General features: G+C 39.9%; 1 protein-coding gene and 1 long non-coding RNA gene across 3 annotated transcripts in view; one reads left to right on the top strand and one right to left on the bottom strand.

The window, feature by feature from the left end:
- The window catches only part of LOC117251295 (NT-3 growth factor receptor-like), a 666,479-nt gene that overhangs the window by 38,487 nt on the left and 600,271 nt on the right, over nucleotides 1–27,721 (top strand). The gene's annotated exons all lie outside the window — the stretch shown is intronic.
- On the bottom strand, nucleotides 14,776–18,946 carry LOC144463560 (uncharacterized). Its single transcript, XR_013491660.1, has 2 exons — nucleotides 15,520–18,946; nucleotides 14,776–15,358 (listed from the first exon to the last, which is right to left on the bottom strand). It is a non-coding gene; the product is annotated as an uncharacterized LOC144463560 (long non-coding RNA).

Here is a 27,721-nt window from a genome sequence, read left to right as displayed (position 1 = left end):
TCTTACAGTTTCGGTTTCTGGCTCAGAACAGCCTTTAAATAGAGACACACAATCACAGTGCTAAACTGTTGTCTCATTATCTGACTGCTTGTGACTGAGACTTCATCATAGCGATGCTGTCATGATCCCAGGGCTCATAGGAATAACAGACACAACACTGGCAGATATACATGTTTGGATTGTTGGTGGTGGATTCTGTAATGTGTCAGTCAGGGGGGTGAGGAGTTAAGAAGGTCCAGTGTTCTGTCTCAGTGATTGCCAGTTACACACACTGTGTGTGTATGCAGAGGGTGATTATGTGTGGTTTATAGTGTGTCAGTGTGCTACATGAACCTCTGTGTGTATGTGTGTAGGTTACACTGATGTATGAATCCTTGTGGTTCATGGCAAATAATCACTTCCTGCTGTAACCCACACATCATAGGGTCACACTTACACACTTACACACACACACACACACACTTTATCAGTGCAGAGACATTGATTATAGTGTTCCAATCTTTGCTATCAGTTCAGCGTTAATAATGGAGTGACAAGAATGTAATGTAGAGTGAACCATGAAGTTTCCATTATCAGCCAGGTCAGTTTGTTTCACAGGGTAATTACATAAACTCTAAACTAATTAAGTTTAATTACATAAACTGGTTTGTGAACTGCCATTCTGAATCCTTAAGTTCAGCATTTAGGCCATCACTATCTTGGATTCTGGAGCCAAAACTGACCGTATTAAGACGTGAGGATAGAGCTGTGGAGGAGCAAGTGGTGGATCTGACTCAAAGACTGTGGCGACATCTTGCAGATAGGCTGTCACTGAAAGCAGCTTTGCCCTTAATTTTGCGTAACTTTAAGCCTTAATAAAATGTAAACAGGTGGACTATATAAAGTTGGATATTTTAACATGGGGGTCTAGGGGGATTGACTCACTTCTGGAGACACCCTCAACTGGACTTTGAAGGAACTGCAGTGTTTGAAACTTGTGCGTTGGCTTCATTTTCCAGCCCCAGAGGTTGACAACTGCAAATACAGCTAATCTCGCTCATTAGATATGTGTGGCGAAAGTGAATTGCAACGCCCCCTACTAGCTGTGTTTATTCCTGAGGGCTGATAGTGGTTTATTCTTCCTAGTAATGTATGTGGTTGGAATTGTGAGGACAGCTTCTTTATTGCCAAACTGTGCTACTCAAATACAAGAATAAATTAAGCCAATGCTCAAAAGCACCATCTTGTGTCTGTGGGATTATACAGCTGGTTGCTGGTAGCTCAACTAGCAAAAGTATACCTTGAGGGATTTTTTCAAATTTGGCACAAAGGTTCACTTAGACTCAAAAATGAACTGATTAGATTTTGGTGGTCAAAGGTCAGGGTCACTGTGACCTTGTCTGTGTTATTCATGTGAATGCGATATTTCAAGAAAACATCAACTGAATTTCCTCAAATTATGACAACTTGGGATGAGAACATGTTGGTTAGCAGGACTGAAACTTAGAAACAGTGAGCTGAACAGTTTTGAACTGAATTAGATAGACATTATTTTTTAAATTTTATTTGCTTTCCAAAACGTAAGAAGGAAACAGAGCCAAATCTGAGCCAGTGGTTGAACCAACTGTAGGTGCTTTTCCCCCTGCCACTGAACACAGTCAGATCTTCATGTCAACACTATAAAGATGCTAATACACTCCCCCATAATCACTCATAGGTATTGCTATTTAACACAATCAAATGCATTTGAAAGAACAGCCTAAAAATGACAGCCAACACCAGTTAATGATTAATTTTCCAGTTCTGGGTTGAAAATCAAATGTCTCAGATTTTTCCCTGAGAAATGACAAATAGGAAATTATACTTTGAAAAGTTAAGGGAAACCCTTAACCATATGTATCACTCATTTGAAAATGACTCTCATTAAGCCTAGCCCTTAAATAGCTGCAGTGTGTGTCTTGACGGATAGAGGAGAGGGTGTCATGGTGCCTGGCTACGAAAACCTCAAAGAAATTAAGTCCTCCAGCAGCACACAGAGTCTGAAGCAGAGGCTGACATTCATGCTCAATTCAGAGTTGGAGATGAGAGGTGATTTGACTGCACTTTGAGTCCTCATTGTTTTTCTTAAGGCCTACTGCTGTCATGTGTTGCCATTTTGCCAGTTTCTCTGGAGCTCCTGTCTGAGCGACAGTTTCTAAGCCCACCATTAGCCTGAACGTAACCAAGATACTTAAAGGTGAACATGTAATCACTGTCACAGAAGCATTGGAGGACATATTTTAGAATTATGTAACAAAAATGTGAGTTATTGAGAAATGGCCTTGTTTAGATCAGTTGGTGTAATTGTCCCAGACCTTTTTCCATTTTTCCCAATAAATACAAATGATTAAAAATCCGTAAATATATTCTAATCTAAACACCTGCAATAATGATAATAATAATAATGATAATAATAAAAAAGAAGACGAGCAAAAATCAATATTATGATATGAAATAATGGATCAAATAACCGTTGCTTGTAGTGATGAAACCAGATATAATTATCACCATCTCGGCCCAAAATAACTAGATTTTTACAACTGTTTGTATTAAACAGCAGGCAGACACAGTTAGACAGCAACTGGTGAACATGCTCGAGCATCTAGCAGCTAAAGAACCAATATGTTCCTGAGATATTATTCTCAGGAGGTGGTGTCAAATCAGAGCTAAAGGGAGACATTCATCAGGTGGACACAAACATTACAAAAAAAAAAAATAAATAATGATAATAATAATAATAATAATCATAATCATAATCATAATCTTTTTTATATAGAGCTTTTCAAAAACAAGTTTACAAAGTGCTTTACAGACAAAAACAAAATACAAAGTGCAATTAAAGCTGCAAGCAGCGATGAACGGGACCTTGGGCTCTCGCTGTCGGCCTCCAGCTCATGTAGACAGTGCAAATTATTCGTAAGAGTCAAAATGTCGATAAAACAAGCAATGTCAAGAGAACGCAAGGTCATTTTTGGCAATAGAGGGACTTTATATTACAGTACATTACAATATGTATTTAATTTTCAACCAATGTATTAAATAAAATGTACCTGTGATGTCAGCTATGGAAACAAAATGTCTTGTCCAAAACATCCACATTGAAATGAAATACACGGTCATGATTAAGTAATTTTATAATGTTAACAGCAACATGGTGTCTGTCATACTGTTCAGAATTGAAGTGTTCCCCATGTACTGTAAAAAACAAAGGTCTGTGGTGACAGTTACTCCTGCTTTGTTGTGTAACACATTGTGATGTAAGTATATAAATACATAAATACATAATATACATTTTAACAGGATAACAAATATTAACATGGACAAAACATGAATTATAAAGGTAAAGTAAATCATAAAAGAAAACGATTTTTACAAAGACTAAAGTGGTGATTAAACAACGGAGCTTGTAATTTTGGAGTGTAACATTTCCTCAAAGATGTGTATACTTTCCTGATGTAACAGCAGGCAGACACTAGTTAAATTCAGTGGAGAAACTGAGCAGGACTACATGTATTTGATCGTGTAATGCTGCAGCACAGTTTTAGCTACAGATTTGATTCAGATTCTAAATGAGGCAAAAGAGTTTGACCTGGAAATCTTGCATTTACATGTTTTTGCTATCAGGCATTTATTTAGGAAAATGTAGGAATGAGACACATGAGCTGGTCAGTTTGGTCAACGTTATCCTGTCAGGTGTGTGTGACCACACACACACACACACACACACACACACACACACAGGCCTGTGTCTGTCAGAGTGAAGCCATTGTTATGCTAATTAATGACAGCCTGATGTTGACTGAGAGACAGGGTGTGAGGGCAAGCACTTCAAAATGGGTTGAAAATTTCTCGAACTAGTGCTTCCAGTTCCCAAACCGAGTGTCCAATCGTCAATCAGAAGATATCACCAGAGAGATAAACTTGTTCTGAACGCAGAGATATATAGCTTTTATGTGTGTAGAGTCAAAAATGCGACCTTAGTTGCAAGTTTTAGATATGTTGGCCCTCATCTTTTCTTCCGAACATCACAAGTCTTTGTGTCCTGCAACTTTGACAATTATAAAATCCAAACCATTCGAGTAATGACAAAGTCCTTCACAAGTAATGTTCACCAGGGGTAGAGCTGTCATGTGTGCGAGATTGAAGCAGTTATGAAAACTGGTGTAGGAGGAAATATTTTTTGAGAGAGAGAATTTGTGAAAAACGTCATCTTACATTGAAAGGGCAATAGTGCACTTCCTGTTGGATTTAGGTCAGTGGTGTCAGTGGGTGATTTGTAGGTCTTGATGAGACGAATAAGTTAGTTTTGGTTTGGTCTTTCTACGAGATTCCTACTGGTCGCAGTGGGCATTTTAGTGTGTCTAGGTGGCACAAAAATCGTCAGGAGGTTTTGTAACATGTCACCTTTGAGAGGCCATAAAATCCAAACCATTCAAGTAATGAAAAAGTTGTACAGAAGATTTGTTCCCCAGGGGTTGATCTGTCAGGGTTGAAGGCAATACAATAAACGGTGTAGGAGGATTTGTTTTTTTAAGGATTTTGAAGAAAAAGCATTTTTGAGGCGAAATCTTACTTTGAAAGGGCAAATAGCTCACTTTCTGTTGGGTTTAGGTCAGGCGTGCGGGGGCGTTATTTGTAGGTCTTGATGAGACGAACAAGACAGTTTTGGTTTGAGCTTTCTACGTCATTCCTACAAGCCGCAGCGGCCATTTTAGTGTGTCTAGGTGGCACTAGACAGCCCATTTTGGAACTTTCAGGATTAATTACTTCATTTTCTAAAATTTTTCACCAGTCCTGACATGCGTGCCAATTTTGGTGAGTTTTTGAGGAGGTTTAGAGAGTAAACTGATTTTTTTCCACATCAATGGACCCCTTTCATGCAGTAGGTGCCCTTTTTTCCTTTTCACCCCTGACCTACAAACATCCTAAGTCCACCACTGAGACAAGTTGAAGAGCAGGCAGATGGAGGTGGCTTTCAACTCCTCCCTTTCATTCCCAAACCATAGGGCCAATCATCAATCTGAACATACCACAAGAGACATACACTCGTTCTGAACGCATAGATATAGGCTTCATGTTTGTAAAATGAAACAATGCAATCTTGGTCGCACGTTTATGTCTAACTCACAGCTGACACATTTGCTCATGTTACTTCAGAGGCACTAGCTCATTTCCTGTTGGAGTTAGGTTACTGGTGTCAATGAGTGATTTATAGATCTTGATGAGACAAAGAAGCCAATTTTGATCTGTCTACACCATTCATAAGGGCCGCAGCAGCCATTTTGGTGTGTCTAGGTGGTGCAAAAATTGTCAAGAGGTTTTGTGACATGTCATGTTTCAGAGGCACTAGCTCATTTCCTGTTGGATTTAGGTCAGTGGTATAAATGAGTGATTTGTAGGTCTTGAGGAAATGAAGAAGCCAGTTTTCATTTGATCTTTCTACAGCATTTGTACGGGCCGCAGCAGCCATTTTACTGTGTCTATGTGGCACAAAAATTGTCAAGAGGTTTTGTGACATGTCACCTTTAACAGGGCAAAAATTCAAAACTGTTCCAGTAATGACAAAATTGTTCAGAGGAATTGTTTAGCGGGGCATGGTCTATCATGGGTGAATGTTTGAAGTCGATACAATAAATGGTGTAGGAGGAAATATATATATTTCATTTTAGTAAGAGAATTTTTGAAAAATGACATCTTACTTTGAAAGGGCAAATAGCTCACTTCCTGTTGGATTTAGGTTAGTGGTTACAGAGCGTGATTTGTAGGTCTTGATGAGACGAACAAGCTAGTTTTGGTTTTGTCTTTCTACGACATTCGACATTGTAAGACATCACCTGGAAGACGCCATAAAATCCAAACCATTTGAGTAATGAAAAAGTAATAGAGAACATTTGATTAGGATGAGTTGATCTGTCATGTGTGCGAGTTTGAAGCTAATACGATAAACGCTGTAGGAGGAGTTGATTTTTTAAGGAATTTTTCAAAAGAGCATTTTTGAGGCAAAATCTTACATTGAAAGGGAAATAGCTCACTTCCTATTGGGTTTAGGCCAGAGGTGCGACTGCATGATTTGTAGGTCTCGATGAGTCGAACACGCCAGTTTTGGTTTGATCTTTCTACGTGATTCCTACAAGCCGCAGCGGCCATTTTAGTGTGCCTAAACCGGTAGGTGGCGCTAGATAGGCCATTTTGGCACTTTTCGGATTAATTTTTTAATTTCCTAAAATTTTTCCTAAAATTTTTCGCCAAAATTGGCATGACATGCATGCCAATTTTGGTGAGTTTTGGAGCATGTTTAGGGGGTCAAATTCCAGTTTAAAGAGACGGCGGAAGAAAGAATAAAGAATAATTAAAGCTGCAAGCAGCGATGAACGGGCCCTCGCAGTCCATGCGCGTCGGGGCATGCTGCCATTGGGGGGCGTGCACCTAGATGTCTTGTCAGCTGTAATAAATTAAAAAAATAAATGTTATCTCTTACTTACATTTCCAGTATATAGGTAGGCACTCAACCCACGTATGTATTTTTCCAAAAAGTAGAAGCTGAATACATGCCCAATAGTTCAAGGTCTTTAAAACTCTTTAAAAGTTGACATGGTGTCTGTCTCAAAGTATGAGGGACAAGAAGAGGTTGAAAGTCGATGAGTTTTGAAGAGGATCTGAAGATTTTCCAATTTACTTCCATTCACACTAATTAGACTGCCACCAGAGCACCACCTATTGGCCAATTTGCACCGAATTTTGCACAAACCCTCATCGGGCCATGGAACACAATTAGCGCAAGTGTTGTGGTAATCCCACTGTATTTGGTCAAGCTATGAAAGACTGTTTGTTTTGAAAACAATGCGCAGGAATTTGTTGTTTTATATTTTGGGCATTTTTTGGACTATCAAAATTCTTTTAATAACTTTTTGTCAGGAGGGTCCACAAATGCTTCATGCAAAGTTTGGTGCAAATCAGTCAAATTGCCTAGGAGGAGTTCGAAATAGTAGATTTTTCATTGCTCACGATTTTGCAAATGGAAATATAATGCAAAAGTGGGCGTGCCTTACATCACACAATTCAGCTGAATGCAGGGAACACTGAGATTTAAAGTTTCAAAACGTTCGACATGTTACATGGGAGTTGTGGGCCAAAAACTCTTTTGCATTGAAAATAGTGCCACCTGCTGGTTATTTTGGTATGCGAGTTACAGGGGCCAGTCTACACCACCCCTATCAATTTCATTTCCACAAGTGTTATGGTGTTGGCACAGTGCCAAATATTAAATTAGACTGCCACCACAGCGCCACCTAGTGGCAGATCGGTAACTCCTTTGTCAGATATCCTCAGGAGAGCATTGACAATAATTGTTCTAAGTTTCGTGTTAATCCGAGCAACCAATGTTGAGATATAAAATACTTTAATTTAAAGAGCGCCACCTGATGGTAATTGTTTTGCACAGAGCCTCAGGGGCTCATGGGGAAGTAGTAAACTGGGTTTCATGTCATTCAGACACACCAGTTTGGAGATATGCAAAACTTCCTGTTTTGTACCAAATCTGCAGGAAGCTGCTATTTAATAACTTCAATATTCTTTGGAATATCAAAATTCTTTTACTAGCTTTTGGTCAGGAGAGTCCACAGATGCTGTCTGCAAAGTTTCGTGCAAATCGGCAAAATTGGGACACGAAATGTTGGAATAACAATAATAATAATTAAAGCTGCAAGCAGTGACGGGCCCTCGCACCTTCACGCAACTCGGGGGGCTGGCAGGACGCCTTCTGATGCGTCAGTTCATTTCTGTCAAAGTTAGATATCGCATGCAGGAGTGACTCTGCATATCCTTGATACAGTGCTGGAATGACATATTTCACACTTTGTATCACTTCCTCTTTCCACTAGAGGGAGTTGGAGAGCACACTAATTATACATCATGTTTTTGTACATCAAATATACACCACAGCATGTAACTTTCAGATAAATCGAAAAATAATAAAAAAAATAAATCGTGTTTGATGAGACCTACTTCCTGTCGCCACTACGTGGGTCTATGAGTATCAGGCAATATGGTAATGAAAATGTGTTCAGGGCGGGACTAATATGAATCATGTGAAGTTTGGTGGAGATTGGACCATTTATGCCAAAGCTACAGCAATTTCGTTTTTCATGGCGAGACCTCAAGATTCAACGCTCGGCAGCGGGCGCACCATTGAACATTGGGCAAATCCTGTGATAACTTTTGGTCACAACGTAGTCACGCTTACATACACCAGGTTTGGAGCCAATCTGATTAAATCTGTAGGACAAGTTTGTTAATTTACAAGCCCTGGAAATGGGCAAAAATACACAAAAGTGGCACAAGTAAATTCAAAATGGCGGACTTCCTGTTGGGTTTGGAGCATGGCTCCAAGAGGCTTTTTGTACATGATAGAGTGTTACAGATGCCTACCAAGTTTCATACATGCAGGTCAAACCAGCTTTAGGGGCTGCTTAATTGAAATATTCTAGGGGGCGCTGTTGAGCCATCTTGGTGCATCAAAGCACAAAAACCACATCAGACAACAGGACTTGCAACCTGTGATATGTATACCGCGTTTGGTGAGTTTTCAAACATCCCTGATCCCTTCAAAACAACATCGTGTTTGATGGCGAACAAGGTGGCACCACGGTGACAGCGTTTGATGAAAACCCAAAAGCTTCATTTTTAAGTATCATCAAGGTCTAAGGACTTAGATCAGCAAGTTTGAGGTGGGTCTGATTAACCTGCTAGAAGAGGGACATCAAAGAATGTATAAAGTAGTGTTCTGTTGCCAGTAGGTGGTGCTATGGCAGTGATTCAAAATTCCTCTGTAGATGTGTTCAGGGCTGGACTGTCATCATATGTGTGAAGTTTTGGCAAGATATTCCCACGTGGAGTCAAGTTACAGCAACGTTTATCATCACGGCGAAACATCAAAGTTCGCCGCCAGGCCATGGCCACGCCCTTTGACGAAAACTCACAGTTTCCACAATAAAGCGTCATCAACGTCTTATGACTTTTTTGACCAAGTTTGAGGTGGATCTGGTCAATTCTGTAGGAGATGTACATTAAAGTCTAAAACATGACATTTCCAATTGCCAGTAGGGGGCGCTATGTTTATCTCTAATTATTGACATGTAGACGTGTTCAGGGTGAGACTGTCATCAGTCTTGTGAAGTCTGGGCAAGATTGGACCATGTATGCTGGAGTTATAAACTACTTCCTGTTTAGTGGCGAGACCCCTAACTTTGACGCCATCCCATGGTCACACGCATTGACGAAAACTCAAGCTTTTGATAACTTTTCATCTTCAAGGTCTTGGGATGGGACAGACCAAGGTTTGAAGTCTATCGGATGAAAACTCTAGGACTAGTTCATTCATTTATGACCCCTGGAAATGGCCAAAAATGCATCAAAATTGCACAGTAAATTCAAAATGTCCGACTTCCTGTTGGGTTTAGAGCATGCCTCCAAGAGGCTTTTTTGTATGTCTCTGAACGGAACATAAGCCTGCCGAGTTTCATACATGTAGGTTAAACAAGCTTCAGGGGCTGTTTCCTCAAACTTTTGTAGGGGGCGCTACTGAGCCATTTTTTGGAACATGTGCACGAGACCCTTAAAATATTAATTTTTCACAAGTTCTGAGATGTGTGCAAAGTTTCATAAGTTTTCGGGTATGTTAAGCCTCCCAGAAAGGCTATTCATTTGGAGGAAGAAGAAGAATAATAAAAAATCCTTGCATTTCAATAGGGTCCTCGCACCGCTAGGTGCTCGGGTCCTAATGAACAGCGCGATTACAATAGGGTCCTACGGACGACTTCGTCGTCACTCGGGCCCTAATTAAAGCTGCAAGCAGCTGTGATCAGGCCCTCGCTCCCTCATGCAACTGAGGCACGCAGGGGCTGTGGCGCGAAGCGAGAAGGGAGAAAAAACCTAGCAGGAGTGAAAAAACGCAATGTTTTGTTCATCCACCAGGTGGTGCTACAAGCGTAACCAGATGTGGCCAGGTGCGTTCAGGGGTGGACCCTCATCACACGTGAAATTTCGAGCAAATCGGACAATGCATGAAGGATTTATACCAAGTTGTTGTTCCGTGGCGAAGGATAAAAAGTTGCCACTGCCGCGGCGGCAGCCTGGAACATGACAGGACACATGTGTCACTGTGGAGATTCATCAACTTGATCGTCATGTGGCCACAAAATGTAGCTGATCAGGTCAGGAGCTTGAGGTTGGTGTTTGTCAGTGTAAAAGATGGCCTTTCCTGTTTCCACAAGGGGCCACCATGAGGAAAATTGCCTATGAGCATATGGAGGCGTTGAGGGCAGGGCTCTTATCATGTACAGAAATTTTGAAGCAGTTTGGATGAATTATGTGGGAGAGAGAGCTGCTTGAATATGCATGGTGATGGATCAAAAATGGCAGCGCCATAGCAGCCACGCCCTTTGACCTACAGACATGCAGAGCACAACTTTTGATCAGCATGATCAAATGCTGGATGATGTGTAAAAAAATTGAAATCAATTGGATGAAATCCCTAGGACTAGTTCGTGAAAATACAACATTTGGAAATCATGCCAAAATTACAAGTCAAAATCAAAATGGCCAATTTCCTGTTTGGAGTAGACCATTGGTGCCAGATAGTTTTATGTGCATCTGGACAACATACACATGTGTACTAATTTTCATGTTCCGACTCCAAAAAAAACCCTATGGGGAGGGGTTTTTGAAAATTTCAAGGGAGCGCTATGGAGGCATTTTGTCCCCCCCATAGGTGATGCCCCTATCAGATGCAAGAGCTCGCCATTCTTGACCTGTATGTCAATTTTCATGAGGATATGAGGTCGTTGAAGCCATCAAAATGCCAAACGTATTTAGTGGCGAGGGATCGATAGTCGCCACGCCGCCATATGGACACCATTAGACGTAGCTTCACAGTGTTCATAAGGTTGCTTCACCAACTTGTTCTGCATGCATTACAAGAGGAATGAAGTTGATGCGGTCAAGTTTGTGGCATCAGTACATGTTAAAGTAAAAACTGGTCACTTCCTGTTACCACTGGGGGGCGCTATGAGTAAGGTGGGATATTAACATATTGGGGCGTTCGGGGCGGAGCCATCATCATGTCCAGCAAGTTTGAAGCTGCTGAGATCAACTATGTGGGCGGGAGAGCCGTTCGAAATTTGATGGCAAGAAAACGAAAAGTCGCCAAAATTTGTCATGTCCTAGCGGCCACGCCCCTTGACATAGAGAAAAGCTTTTAATAACTTTTGATCAGCATGTTGTCAGGATGATCTGTACCAACTTTGAAGTCGATAGGACGAAATCCCTAGGAGGAGTTCGTTCAAATGTAAGTTGTGGAAATCGCCATAACGAAAAAATTCAGAACAAAATGGCCGACTTCCTGTTTGGATTTGACCATGATGTTAAGAGACTTTTTTGTGCGTCTCGGTATGATACATGTGTGTACCAAATTTCGTTTGCCTACGACAAACTAACCCCAATGGGGAGGGTATTTTGAAAATTTGTAGGGGGGCGCTATTTCGGCATTTCACGTCGACCATGTGCAACCGCCCAAAAATATCGAATTTTGGATCCGGCCGGAAGAATGTGGAAAGTTAGAAGCATTTTGAAAATTGGGAAAGGGGCAAAATTGTCGGAATAATAATAATAAACAGCGCGATTACAATAGGGTCCTACGGACGACTTCATCGTCGCTTGGGCCCTAATAAACAGCACGATTTCAATAGGGTCCTCGGACAACTTTATTGTAGCTCGGACCCTAATAATCATTTGAAAAACAACAGGGACCTCGCAGGTCGAGACCTGCTAGGGCCCTAATTAAAGCTGCGAGCAGCATTGTTCGGGACCTCGGCCCCTCGCTGCCTGCCTCCAGCTCACGTAGACAGCATGAATGAGCCTATCCGTAGGAGTTCAAATGTCAGTAAAAGATGCAATGTCAATAGAACCCAAGGTCATTTTTGGAAATGAACCCATGACTTGGGAGTAGAACTTTGATGGCTTCTGAAAACCAAACTACTGACGAGGACATCAATCAATCAATCAATCAATCAATCAATATCACAAATCACAATTTGCCTCACAGGGCTTTACAGCATACAACATCCCTCTGTTCTCAGGACCCAATGAGACAGAAGGGGAGATAGAGAGAGATGCAGGACAGACGATAATAATATTATAATTATAATTCTGGCTATTGTGGTACAATATGTTCAATTAAAAAAAATGAAAACCAAACTACTGATGACATCAATCAATCACTCAATCAATCAATCAATCAATTTTATGTTTCAAGCCTAATATCACAAATCACAATTTCCCAAACAGGGCTTTACAGCATACAACATCCCTTTGTCCTTAGGACCCTTGCAGCAGATAAGGAAAAACTCCCTTTAACAGGGGAAAAAAATGGTTGAAACCCCAGGAAGAGCAACTGAGAAGGGATCCCTCTTCCAGGATGACAGACGTGCAATAGATGACGTACAGAACAGATCAACATAATACATTAACGGTAATCTGTATGACACAATGAGACAGAAGGGTAGACAGAGAAAGAGAAAGAGAGAGATGCAGGACAGACGATAATGTAAACAGCTTATAACAACATTAATTAAAGTAATAATATTATAATTATAATTATGGCTACTGTGGTACAATATGATAAGTATATATTAATATCTGACAGTATACATATGTGACAATAATCATATTATAATCATATTGAGGTTTGCAAACCATTGTTGCAAATAAAATAAAATAAATGTTACGTTAGTGTTGATATGGATGTCTGGAGGCTGTGGCTGTATAGCTACTAAAAAAATTGTGTGTGTGTGTGTGTGTGTGTGTGTCTGTGTCTGTGTCTGTGTCTGTCTGTGTGTGCCATACTTCTACTGTTATTATACACATATGATTATTGTCACATATGTATACTATCACATATTAATATATACTTTCAACATGTTGTACCACAATAGCCAGAATTATAATTATAATATTATTGTTTGAGTGTACAACAAATGAATGCAATCATTGTCAAACTCAATTTTAAAAACTGTAAAGGGTTCTTATGAAGTGGTGTGAGCTTATATTTTGAAAGTTGTAGACATTAGCCATGTGACCTAATTCAACTCTGACGTGTGACAATCAAACAGCACATCCATATTCATTTGAAATCATGTGACCTAGTGGAAGCGTGTTTGATGTGTACCGGCTGCTGTGAGGATATAAGTTTCTAAATGAGGCAAAAGAGACTGACCTGGAGATCTTGTATTTACATGTTTTTGTTATCAGGCATTTATTTAGACACACACACACACACACGCTTGTGTCTGTCAGAGTGAAGCTTTTCTTATGCTAATTAATGACAGCTGCAGCTGACACAGAGAGACTAGGTGAGAGCAGAATGGGTTGGAATTTCTCAAACTTGTCCTTCCAGTTCCAAAACTGTGGGTCCGATCTTCAATCTGAAGGCATCACCAGACAGATAAACTTTTTCTGAACGCAGAAATATAAAGCTTTTATGGCTATGGACTCAAAAATGTGACCTTAATCACAAGTTTACGATGTGTTGGCCCTCATCTTTTCTTACAGAGATCATCATGAGGAGTTGTGTCCTGCACCTTAGAATGCTTGTAAAATCCAAACTGTTCCAGTAATGACAAAGTCCTTCACAAGTAATGTTCACCAGAGGTAGAGCTGTCATATGTGTGAGTTTGAAGCAGTTATAATAAACGGTGTAGGAGCAAATATTTTTTGAGAGAGAAAATTTGTGAAAAACGTCATCTGACATTGAAAGGGCAATAGCACACTTCCTGTTGGATTTAGGTCATGGATTGCAGGGTGAGATTTGTAGGGCTTGATGAGACGAACGAGCCAGTTTTGTTTTGGTCTTTCTACAGGATTCCTACCGGTCGCAGCGGGCATTTTTGTGTGTCTAGGTGGCACAAAAAATTGTCTGGAGGTTTTATAAGACATCACCTGGAAGACGCCATAAAATCCAAACCATTCGAGTAATGAAAAAGTTATACAGAATATTTGATTAGGACAAGTTGATCTGTCATGTGTGCAAGTTTGAAACCCATACGATAAATGACGTAGGAGGAGTAGATTTTTTTTAAGGAATTTTGAAAAAGAGCAATTTTGAGGCAAAATCTTACTTTGAAAGGGAAATAGCTCACTTCCTGTTGGGTTTAGGTCAGGAGTGCGAGGGCGTTATTTGTAGATCTTGATGAGACGAACAAGACAGTTTTGATTTGATCTTTCTAGGTCATTCCTATAAGCCACAGTGGCCATTTTAGTGTGCCTAGACTGCTAGGTGGCGCTAGAGAGGCCATTTTGGCACTTTTCGGATTAATTTTTTTATGTACTAAAATTTTTCGCCAGTCCTGACATGCATGCCAATTTTGGTGAGTTTTTGAGCAGGTTTACGGGGTCAAATTCCAGTTTAACCCTTTATGACCTACCATAGAACAAGTCCGCCAGAGCATATCTTTACAATTTTACCTACTGTAGGGCCATTTTTTGGAGTATTTTAATATGCTATACATCAATACAACCCTTAAATCCCAAATTTTAATAATATGTGTGGACATATGTCCATACTAATGAAAGAAATTGCTACAAAGTGCAATAAACCACTAACAAAAATGAAAATCATTTTTGTTTTTACACATTTTTCTTAATACAGAAGTATCATGGCAGTATCCCTTAAAATTGTATATGTAAAAAAGTTGCACAAAATCCTTTCAAACCACAGAAAATTTATTTTGAGTGTTTTCATAACTTAATTTTTGAGATACACTCATTTTTATAAAATGTGACAAAAATGAAAGTTAAATGCACATTGTGCACAATTAGCAAAAATACAACATGTACATCAAAATATACTATTTACAATAGAACAACCAAAGTTCAAAGTCAAACTTTACTTTCCAATAGCACCAGGGGAGTTGTGATAGGTCTTGTGACAGTTCCTGTCCACGATGAGCAATATTTTTGCTGCATTTTTACTGGTGTTGGCACACAGTGTTTTGATGGCAGCCCAGTGAAAGTACATCCTGAACAGCTCAGATGGAGAGGGATTGTCCACATACTGTGATAGGGGTGGCTGCACACCTGGCCTCCTTTTGGGCAGAAAATGTGGTAGGGGATGTGGCAAGATGTCAGGCTCCTTTTCGGTTCTCCAGCCAGCTGCATCACCAGGGAGTGTCTCTGACCTGGAGCCTCTGTTTGCTGGAGACCGACTCCTTCCTCCCCCTCTGCCTCCCTCCGGGGTGCCGGGCGAGGAGACCCCCCCACTTCCTCCTCCTCATCATCATCGTCAACTCTGCATACAGATGTTACACAGTGTGTTAGATGTGTTCAACATGAGAGTAATACAATAATGGTGTGTATTTAGTGCAAAATGCTTTCAGTTGTGTTACATATATATTTTCTTTACTTTACTCTAACTCATAAACAAACAATATTTCATGAATATATACATACATGTCATAGGAAGGATCTCTCCCTTGGATGAGGTTGGCGTCATCTCCACTGTCGGCAGAATCCGGACCAGATGAGTGGAGTGAATCTTCATCTGACGCTGTAATTAGCTTGAAAGCTTCATGCCGGGAGAAAAGCCGTTTCGCGTGTCCGGGTTGTTGCGGTTCCATAAATATATGTGTGCGAGTGTGTGGTGAGTGTCTGGTGTGTGTGTGTGTGTGTGTGTGTCTTAGTGTTGTTGTGAAAGAGTAAAATACAAAACGAAAGCGAGAGCGAGTGTGTGACTGCCAGCTGAGAGAAATATTTACCGCGGAAGAAAGAGAGGAATTTCCCGGGAAATGACGGCACTTCTTGTTGCCACGGGTAGTGTCGCGAGAAAGACATGCAACAAAATAACGTGACAGTTCATGCTCACAACGTGATGACGTTTAGTCCAACATAGGAAGTGCTGTGAATACCTGCGATCAGGATTATAATGTTTTTGTTCTTAGCGCTTTTTACTGTTTTTCTACAAACCTGTCAGTGCAAGGAAACAGCACTCTGGGACATGATGACTGTATGGTAAGAGTAACTCTGGTTTTAAATGCAAAAAGAATTATTGCTCTATCTTATTTGGTTGAAATTCTACTGGCATTTAAAAATCAATCTGCAAATGGGATTGCTGGCGCTCCCGCCGGTTTTAAAGGGTTAAAGAGGCGGTGGAAGAAAGAAAGAAAGAAAGAATAATAACCTCGGCTTTACACTTTTTCGGCTTCCAGCTCACGTAGAGATTTTGAATTATTTGTGAGAGGCAAAATGTTGATAAAACAAGCTACGTCAATAGAATGCAACATCCACATTGAAATGTAACACACTGTCATGATAAAGAAATTATATAATATGAACAACAACATGGTGTTTGTCATGCTGTTAAGAATTGAAGTGTACCCCATGTATTGTAAAAGACAAAGGCCTGTTGTGACAGTACTCCTGTTTTGTGTGTAACACATTGTGATGTAAGTACATGAATATATATGTACATAATATAAATTTTAACTGGATAACAATACAGTATGTAATTAACAGTCATGATCATAAATGTAGCAACAGAGTTATCAGTATTAAAGGTTGTAGTAGTATGTGACAGATGGAAAACGGTGGTATATACTGTAGGTGGTGTTTAATTTTTTCAATAAAATAATGTACAAGTCCCTATAGACAGAAAATATTACCTTTCCAAAAATTGCTGCAAAAAAAAAAAAAAATTAATATTTTTGCCAATGTGAACAAGTCAATCTTTTAGAACTACTGTAGCGTGAAATATACATATTAAATATCAACTATGTTTTTTTAATTGTTCAATGGTTTGTTTCATAGCTCTACTGTTTTTATAGGGGGAAAAAAATTGAAATAATTTCCATAAAATACATGTCAAGGAGAATTTAATAGTTGTTATTAGGCCCTGAGCTAGGTCAATGAACTACTTCAGCCTGAAATATACGTATGAAATATTAATTATTTTTTGAGGATTTTAAGCCTTTAATGGCCAGTTTGTTTACATGGCTCCACTGTTTTGTTATAGAAAAAATAAACAGAAAACTGAAATAATTTCCACAAAATTAATTCAAGGAGAATTTGATTGTTCATATTATTAGGTTCTGAGCTTGGTCAATGATTGACAGCAACATTGATTTTGATGCATTGTTATTTATTTATTCTTTTTTGCAGTTCCAGATTTAAAAAAAAAAAAAACTCACATTGAGGTCCTGAGGACAAGCCTTTCTAAAACTACTGTAAAAAAAATATTATATAAATACTGTTCTACATTAAGCAAGTTAATCTTTTAAAACTATTCAGATTCAGATTCAGATTTTCTTTATTGTCATTGCAACAAGTGCAATGAAAGGTAAGGTGCAGGCCATTCAGTGCAAAAAAAAAAAAAAAAAACTATTCAGCCTGAAATATACATATCAATCATTAATTATATTTTTCGGAATTTAACCCTTTAAATGCCAGTATGTGTACATTGTAGCCCACAAAATGCTTTGCACTGATTTCTCACTTTAGAGGTAGTGATGGTTGAATGAAACTTCATGAATCATTTTTTTTCTTTTCTCAGCCCAATAAATGGCACTTTTTGTTCAACAAAAGGTTTTAATCACAGTGAATTGCCATTCTGTGAGCCCCTCTCATTAAACCAAGAGCACCATCTAGTGGGCTCAGAAAATAAAGAAAAAGCCTCATGAGGCTTCTTTCAGCCAACACTATATAGAGGCTGAGGGTTGGTTCATATTTGGACCTGTATACACAGGCTGAAGTAAGCAGCCCCATGTAAGCCTGCAGTTCAATAATTTGCCAGTGTGTTATGACCATGCTGGTATTTCGAGGCCCCTACGTGCTGCAGGATTTACTCAGCTCAGCACAAAGGTGAATGTGCCACGTTCTGCTGCGCTGCAGGTGCAGAGGTTTATCTGGGGGACTTGTACACACTGTATTGTTTCCCTAATTAGTGTCTTGACGTTCAGCTGCTGTAATGTCTTGTGAGGTTCAAAATGATTTCTCCTGTACTGCTGCTCATACTTAAAACTATGGTTGCAGTGAGCACTACAACAATTTTGTTTTGATTCTTGCTGGTCGTCCTTTTGCATGATTAAAGTAGTTTATAATCTTGAGTGTGGCTGTCTAAAAGAAGACACACACACACACACACACACACACACACGCAAGCATACACATCTTCTTTTTTAGTCACTCACAATTATCCAACATCAATAGCAACACACACTTATGGTTATGTAGTCAGGGCACTGCAGAACACAGTTTAAAAGATGAAATTTTACTTTAAAATGTGAAACAATGGCGTCTCCTAGTGGGAAAATATAAAAATTACAAGTTAAAGGCCAGTAGTAAAAAATGAAACCGTGGGAATGCATTAGTTTATGTAAGGAGTAATGTGGGGTCAAAAATGCATTGTTAAGCGTTTTCAATGGCACGGTTTCTGTCTCTAGGCACTAATACGTCAGTTTGATTGTAGCTCATCCAATTAAGGCTAATGTAGGAATTCAGATAACAATTCTAAAAGTTAAAAAAAAAAAAAAAAAAAAAGAATATTCTTTGGCAAATTTGAGCTATATTCCTTTACCACAGCCAAAATGTCTTGAAAATAAAAAAAACAGAGTGGCACAAATTGTCCCTAGAATCTCCTATTAAAATGAAGATTCTATTGCTTTAATGGCAGGAAGGAGGCTGATGCATCAGTTGTATTGGTCATAGTTACACAGTAATGCATAAGTGAGTTGCATATTCTTGTTTCTGTGGTGGAATGACATATCTCAGATGTTTAGATACTTCCTGTTTGTGGCAGAGGGAGTTACAGATTGCACTAAGTATACATAATGTTGTATGCATCAAAAAGACAGCATATAATTTTTCTGTCAATTAAATCAAAAGAAAGGTGTTTGATGAGGCTACTGTGTTGATGAATGTAACATTTCCTCAAAGATGTATATTCTTTCCCGATGTTTGTAACACTGAAATGAGGTGATTTACTGCAACCCTCCAGGTCAATCACTTGGGTTCAGAGACATAAAATTGATAAAATAAATGGAAATACTTTTAAGGTAATTTTTAAAGTAATTAAAGACCTCTTCACCTGTTGAAAGCTTGAGTGTACAACAAATGAACACAATCACTGTCAAACTCAATTTGAAAAATGTAAAGGGTTCTTATGAAGTGGTGTGAACTTATATTTTGAAAGTTGTAGACATTAGCTATGTGACCTAATTAAACTTTGACATGTGTGACAATCAGACAACACATCCATATTCATTTGAAATCATGTGACCTAGTGGAAGCATGCTTGATGTCTACCGGCTGCTGTGAGGATATAAGTAACAGCAGACAGACACAAATATATACTAGTTAATGTCAGTGGAGAAACTGAGCAGGACTACATGTATTTAATCATGAGTGCTGCAGCACAGTTGTAGCTCCAGATTTGATTCAGATTCGAAATGAGGCAAAAGAGTTTGACCTGGAGATCTTGTATTTACATGTTTTTGCTATCAGGCATTTATTTAGGAAAATGTAGGAATGAGACACATGAGCTGGTCAGTTTGGTCAATGTTATCCTGTCAACACACACAGGCTTGTGTCTGTCAGAGTGAAGCCATTGATATGCTTATTACATGCAGTTGAGTGGGACAGGCAGATGAGGGGGAGCTGACACATTTGCTCATGTAACTTTCAGAGGCGCTAGCTCATTTCCTGTTAGATTTAGGTCAGTGGTGTCAATGAGTGATTTGTAGGTCTCGAGGAGTCAAAGAAGCCAGTTTTGGTTTGATGTTTCTACACCATTCTTACCGGGCGCAACAGCCATTTCAATGCAAAAATTGTCAAGAGGTTTTGTGACACGTCACCTTTCAGAGGCACAAACTCATTTCCTGTTGGATTTAGGTCAGTGGTGTAAATGAGTGATTTGTAGGTTTCAAGGAATTGAAGAAGCCAGTTTTGGATTTATCTTTCTACAGCATTGGTACGGACCGCAGCAGCCATTTTACTGTGTCTGTGTGGCATAAAAATTGTACAGAGGTTTTGTGACATGTCACCTTAAACACAGCATAAAATCCAAACTGTTCAAGTAATGACAAAGTTGTTCAGAGGACTTGTTTAGCAGGGCTTGGTCTGTCATGTGTGCGAGTTTGAAACCAATGAGACCGTGATTTGTAGGTCTTGATGAGACGAACAAGCCAGTTTTGGTTTCATCTTTCAACGTCATTCCTACAAGCCGCAGCGGCCATTTTAGTGTGCCTAGACTGTTAGGTGGCGCTAGAGAGGCCATTTTGGCACTTTTAGGATTAATTTTTTCATTTCCTAAAATTTTTCGCCAGTCCTGACATGCGTGCCAATTTTGGTGAGTTTTGGAGCATGTTTAGGGGGTCAAATTCCAGTTTAAAGAGGCAGCGGGAGAAAGAAAGAAAGAAAGAAAGAAAAAGAAAGAAAGAAAGAAAGAAAGAAAGACAGAAAGAATAATTAAAGCTGCAAGCAGCGATGGGCGGGACCTCAGACCCTCGCTGTCCGCCTCCAGCTCACGTAGACGGTGTGAATTAGCCTATTTGTAGGAGTTGAAATGTCGATAAAACAAGCAATGTCAATATAACGCAAGGTCATTTTTGGCAATAAACCCATGACTTGTGAGTAGAACTTTGATGGCTTCTGAAAACCAAACTACTGACGAGGACATCAATCAATCAATCAATCAATCAATCAATCAATATCACAAATCACAATTTGCCTCACAGGGCTTTACAGCATACAACATCCCTCTGTTCTCAGGACCCAATGAGACAGAAGGGGAGATAGAGAGAGATGCAGGACAGACGATAATAATATTATAATTATAATTCTGGCTATTGTGGTACAATATGTTCAATTAATATCTGATAGTATACATATGTGACAATAATCATATGTGTATAATAACAGTAGAAGTATGACACACACAGACAGACACAGACAGAGAGAGGGAGGGGGGGACAGGGAGTGGAGTGTGTGTGTGTGTGTGTGTGTGTGTGTGTGTGTGTGTGTGTGTGACTGTGTCTGTGTCTGTATACTGTATATGTATACTGTGGTACAACATGTTGTACCACAATAGCCAGAATTATAATTATAATCTTATTACTTTCATTGATGTTGTTGTAACACACACACACACACAAACACACACACACAACTGACTTATAATCACATTTTAAAGTTGTGATTTCGAATGTGTTTGTTGCTTATTATAATCATTGTCATTATCCCAGGATTTGCTGTCAGACGCCAGAAATTTGGGAGTAACCTTTGATTCGGATTTGAATTTCTCCAAAGATTGTGTCAGTATTACCAAATCAGCTATCGGTCAAATCAGGAGTATTGCCAATATTAGATCATTTATTTCTTTTAGCAATGCACAAACTCTCAATTATGATTTTGTATCTAGTCATCTAGATTACTGTAACTCATTATTTCCCAGACTGCCCCAAAAATCAATCAACAGTCTCCAACTTGTACAAAATACTGAAGCTAAGGTTCTTACAAGAACTTGAAAATATGAACACATTTTCCCTATTCTTGCCTTATTACACTGGTTACCTGTGGTGTTCAGAATCTTTAAAACTTTAAAAATGTATTGCATGCTTTCGAATCATTGAGTGGCCTTGCACCATCACACATTAATGACCATCTCTCACCTTACACCCCTACTCACACTTTCAGATCTGCAGACCAGCTGTTGCTATTGGTCCCCAGGGCAAGGCTTGAGGGTAGTAGGGCATTTGCTGTAAGGGCTTCACAACTGTGGAACAACATTCCATTGGGAATCAGACAAGCCAATTCATTTTCCCCTTTCAAAACTTTTTTAAAATCCCATTTTTAATTCTATGTTGTCTCTTTTATTTGTTCATTTGTAGCCAAACTGAACTTACTCCAATTTTGTAATTAGGGACCTCGGCCGAAGGATGAAGTGTGCCACCTAGACACACTAAAAAGCCAGCTGTGTCCGGTAGGAATCCCGTAGAAAGACAAAACCAAAACTGGCTTGTTCGTCTCATCAAGCCCTTCAAATCACACACTATAACCACTGACCTAAATCAAACAGGAAGTGCACTATTGCCCTTTCAACGTAAGATGACGTTTTTCACAAATTCTCTCTCTCAAAAAATATTTCCTCCTACACCATTTATCCTATCGGTTTCAAACTCGCACACATGACAGACCAAGCCCTGTTAAACAACTCCTCTGAATAACTTTGTCATTACTCGAACAGTTTGGATTTTATGTTGTGTTTAAGGTGACATGTCATAAAACCTCTTGACATTGACACCACTGACCTAAATCCAACAGGAAATGAGCTAGTGCCTCTGGAAAGTGACATGTCACAAAACCTCTGGACAATTTTTGCACTACCTAGACACACCAAAATGGCTGCTGTGGCCCCTATGAATGGTTTAGACGATCAAATCAAAACTGGCTTCTTTGTCTCATCAAGACCTACAAATCACTCATTGACACCACCGACCTAAATCCAACAGGAAATGAGCTCGTGCCTCTGGAAGGTGATATGTCACAAAACCTCTTGACAATTTTTGCACTACCTAGACACACCAAAATGGCTGCTGTGGCCCGTATGAATGGTTTAGACGATCAAATCAAAACTGGCTTCTTTGTCTCATCAAGACCTACAAATCACTCACTGACACCAATAACATAACTCCAACAGGAAATGAGCTAGTGCCTCTGAAGTAACATGAGCAAATGTGTCAGCTGTGAGCTAGTCATCATAAACATGGGACCAAGATTGCATTTTTTATTTTAGAAACATGAAGCCTATATCTATGCGTTCAGAACGAGTGTTTCTGTCTTGTGGTATGTTCAGATTGATGATTGGACCTACGGTTTGGGACTGAAAGGGAGGAGTTGAAAGCCACCTCCATCTGCCTGCTCTTCAACTTGTCTCTCTGTGTCAGTGGTGGACTTAGGATGTTTGTAAGTCAGGGGTGAAAGGAAAAAAGGCCACCTACTACATGACGAGGGGGCCATTGATGTGGAAAAAAATCAGTTTACCCCCTAAACCTGCTCAAAAACTCACCAAAATTGGCATGCATGTCAGGACTGGTGAAAATTTTTAGAAAATGAAGTAATTTATCCTCAGAGTTCCAAAAAGGGGCTGTCTAGCGCCACCTAGACACACTAAAATGGCCGCTGCAGCTTGTAGGAATGACTTAGAAAGATCAAACCAAAACTGTCTTGTTCGTCTCAACAAGACCTGCAAATAACATGCTCGCATCTCTGACCTAAACCCAACAGGAAGTGAGCTATTTGCCCTTTCAAAGTAAGATTTCGCCTCAAAAATGCTCTTTCTTCAAAATCCTTAAAAAAACAAATCCTCCTACACCGTTTATTGCATTGGCTTCAAACTTGCAACCCTGACAGATCAACTTGTCCTAATCAGATATTCTGTATAACTTTTTCATTACTCGAATGTCATGCTGTCATTAATTAGCATAACAAAAGCTTCACACTGACAGACACAAGCCTGTGTGTGTGTGTGTGTGTGTGTGTGTGTCTTTTAAAACTGTGCTGCAGCACCACACGATAAAATACATGTAGTCCTGCTCAGTTTTTCCACTGACATTAACTAGTATATATTTGTGTCTGCCTGCTGTTACTTATATCCTCACAGCAGCCGGTACACATCAATCATGCTTCCACTAGGTCACATGATTTCAAATGAATATGGATGTGTTGTTTGATCATCACACATGTCAAAGTTTCATTAGGTCACATGGCTTATGTCTACAACTTTCAAAATATAAGCTCACACCACCTTCATAAGAAGCCTTTACTTTTTAACCCTGCGGGCCCCCTTGTAAAAAAAAATCACACCTGTCCCCTGGACGGTGTGAACAACCATAAAAATATTAAACATTAATATTTTTCTCTACATTTTTTTTGCTTAAATCTTTTAACCAACTTCTACTCAGATTATACATATCAAATATTCATTCCTTTTGAGGATTTTTAACAATTTATATGCCATTTTATTTACATGAAGTCACCGTTACTTTAATGAGAAAAAAAAAGATGAATTATGATTTACCTTCTATATAATAAATGTTGGATGGATTATTTTTTTCTATTTATCACAGTCTGTGATATGTGAATGATAAATAACAGCACCAATTTTGATGCATTATTTTTTGGGGCAGTTGCCCTTTCAATGTAAGATGACGTTTTTCACAAATACTGTCTCTCAAAAAATATTTGCTCCTACACCGTTTATCCTATTGATTTCAAACTTGCACACATGACAGCTCTACCCCTGGTGAACATTACTTGTGAAGGACTTTGTCATTGCTGGAACAGTTTGGATTTTAGAAGCATTCTAAGGTGCAGGACACAAATCCTCATGATGATGTCTGTAAGAAAAGATGAGGGCCAACACATTGTAAACTTGTGACTAAGGTCACATTTTTGAGTCCATAGACATAAAAGCTATATATTTCTGCTTTCAGAACAAGTTTATCTATCTAGTGGTGCCTTCAGATTGAAGATCAGACCCACGGTTTGGGAACTGGAAGGACTAGTTCGAGAAACTTTCAACCCATTTTGTTGTCACCCAGTCTCTCTGTGTCAAATGCAGCTGTCATTAATTAGCATAACAAAAGCTTCACTCTGACAGACACACGCCTCTGGATGTGTGTGTGTGTGTGTGTGTGTGTGTGTGTTATAGCTCGTTCATACAACTTTAAAGGATAACCTTGACATTTTTCAACCTGGACCCTATTTTCCCATGTGTCAAACATGGTGTTGTGAGCAATACTTTTGGAAACTAAGGGGGTAACTGAACCCCCTCACTGTATCTCAAATAAAAGTGGTTCTTTTTTGCCACAGACAGACTCAGATGGTTATTAAAAGTGACTGAAGTGTCTCTTTATCTATCTATCTATTATATAGTATTTTATATAAAACTAAAAAATGTTACGTAAAAGCTTTTCAGTGTCCTGGATGATTATTTAGCTGATTTGGACAATGTGGGTGAGGCCTTTGTATTTGATTATTTTAGCCAGAGTACACGGATGAGAGTGGACGAGGAGCGGGGGGAAGGTCAGCAGATGTTTTTATTTTACAGTTTACATATTTATTGAACCTTGCTGATGCTTCGTGTTATTGCTCTATCCCCTTTGCTGCTGTAACACTGCAGATTTCCCCCCTGTGGGGAAAAACAAATAAATATCTTACCTTGTTACAAAAGACCATTGCCGTTCACTGCCACTGGGTATCTCCTTGATATATAGAAAAGGCAAATGTAGGCATAAAATATAATACAAATATATCATAGGTCATATTCAGCACCAGAATCATAAATATATTTTTCCACCACACACACACACACACACACACACACACACACACACACACACACACACAGGTAGGCTTTTTTGCTAGAGATGAAACTCATCACATCACCTCATTCATCCCTCTCCCTGGTGGTGTTATATGGACTGTTGATAGGAGATTAACCCAAATCATGTCAGTGTTATCCTAATTACTGTAACCTCTTGAACAGTTTTACACTCAGTTACAATGTCACACCTGTGAGGCAATGAAAACTGATCAAGCTGAGTGTTGGTCTGAATGTAACTTCCTGGGCCCTCCAACTGGTGACTTTCAACCTTACACTTAAGCCCCATTTCCAAGTCAGGTTTGGTTCAATTCAGTTTGATGCACATTTTTTCTGTTGTGGATTGTACCAATGGAACAGTTCCTTACCATCCCCATTTCTGGTCGCCCGTCTGTTGGGGTACATAGCACACTGATCCAGTACTAAAAGGTGGAGCTAGAAACACTGCAGTCTGTTGATTGGTCAATAGAGGATGGTCACTCTTGTTCAGGGCTGAGTTGTGGTTGGTTTTGATGCTTGTGTAACCACTGTTTGTGCCTTGTTAAAACCCAGTAGGAGTCTAGGGGTAAGGGAAGCAACATAAAACCAGACAATGAAAGCAAATTGAATAAGGGAAGCTACCATTTATTCATACACAGTATAACTTAACAATACAAGCTACGCTTTTGTAGAAAGCGGCACACAAAAAGAAAACACGATCACAGGCTCTGCAACACAACCCGGAAGCCAGGCCTCAGGAGAGGAGCCTCAGCGGTGAATTACATAACAAACACTGGGAAGGGCTGCGGGTGACGGCAAATCACAAAACAATTAAAACAAAACCCTGACCTGTCACCAAAAAAGAAACACCCCAGCTAACTAACTGTGGCGGAAGGCCACCCAGATAAACAAAAACCAAAACATCTCTGCCTGTCTGCTCTATGACTTACCTGTCAAGCAGACAACACTCGAACTGACACCCATAAATCTAGTGAATTATACAGGAAACAATCTACACGTGTGTGCAAATCGATATGTGGCTAGGCTACAAAGCTAAGTCCTAAAGCCCTCAGATTCCCCAGATATTCACAACAGCTAACAGATTACAGCAATCGAAAACACAAACGGAGCAGGGCGGACTGCTCAGATTAAATCACAGCCGCCATTGCCGTTGACTCCGTGCAGCTTTTAAAGGTTCGGACGAGAGGCCGGTGAAGCGGTGATTGGCCAGAACCGATGACCACAGCGAGGGGGCCGGCCGACCTGCAAGTGGGGGAACACTGAACAGCAGCAGAGGAGGGCGGGCTGGAGGCGTGGTTCGCCGGGGATTCCCTCCAGAAAAGCAGACAGTTAGACACTGTAACAATAGGAACTATTGTTAAGATATATGTTCCCTAGGAACTATTGTTTATGTTGCAGCAGAGCTACTAAAGCAAAACATGTTGTTGCAACAGGGACATTATTCAGGGATGCACCTGGAAGTAAGGCTCGTGCTGTAATGTTGTGAACCTGTCGGCCGGAGTTTAACAATAAATTATGACCCAGTTTGGTCTAAATAATAAATTCTGTAGTCCGTATGTGAAAGAGAACGGAATTTAACATGGTGGCAGCGGCAGTGGACTCAGCCTGTGGAGCCAGCGCGACAGAGTGACGCTGCAGCCATAATTAGTTGACGAGCTAACACCGGGCTAGGCTGCCGAGCAGAGCAACATGGAGGGATTAAAACCCCCACAAACTTTGTGCCTGGACTCCAGCAACCTTTCGAAGACATGGAAGACACGGAGGGACAAGTTTGTGCTGTATGTGGACTTATCACTGTCGAGCGAGGAAGAGGATGAAAAGAAAAAGGTGAAACTTTTCAGCTATCTCGTCGGCGAGAGTGGCCGGGAACTTTTGGATACGTTAATGGGTGATTCAGCCAGAGGTGCATGGAAGTTAGATGACATCATTGAAAAATTTGATGCCCATTGTAACTCCAGTGTTAACGAGACTGTGGAACGGTATCGTTTCTTTACAAGAAATCAAGGTGTCAGTGAAGTTATTGACAGTTATGTCACAGAACTGAAACTGTTGGCTAAAACATGCAACTTTGGGACATTGAGAGACTCTCTCATCCGAGATCGGATTGTTTGTGGACACAATAACGCAGGCATGAGAGAGAGACTACTCCGCGAGAAGAACATGACGCTGGACACATGCGTGCAGCTTTGCAGGGCCGCAGAGGGAGAATATTAAAGCCATCTCAGGACCGATGGTGGAGGAGGTGCATGCACTGCAAGGAGCAGCGCGCCAAAGACAAGC

This window comes from Epinephelus lanceolatus, chromosome 5, assembly GCF_041903045.1.
Source record: "Epinephelus lanceolatus isolate andai-2023 chromosome 5, ASM4190304v1, whole genome shotgun sequence".
Classification (NCBI taxonomy): Eukaryota; Metazoa; Chordata; class Actinopteri; order Perciformes; family Serranidae; genus Epinephelus; species Epinephelus lanceolatus.
This window is presented reverse-complemented; position numbering and strand designations above follow the sequence as displayed.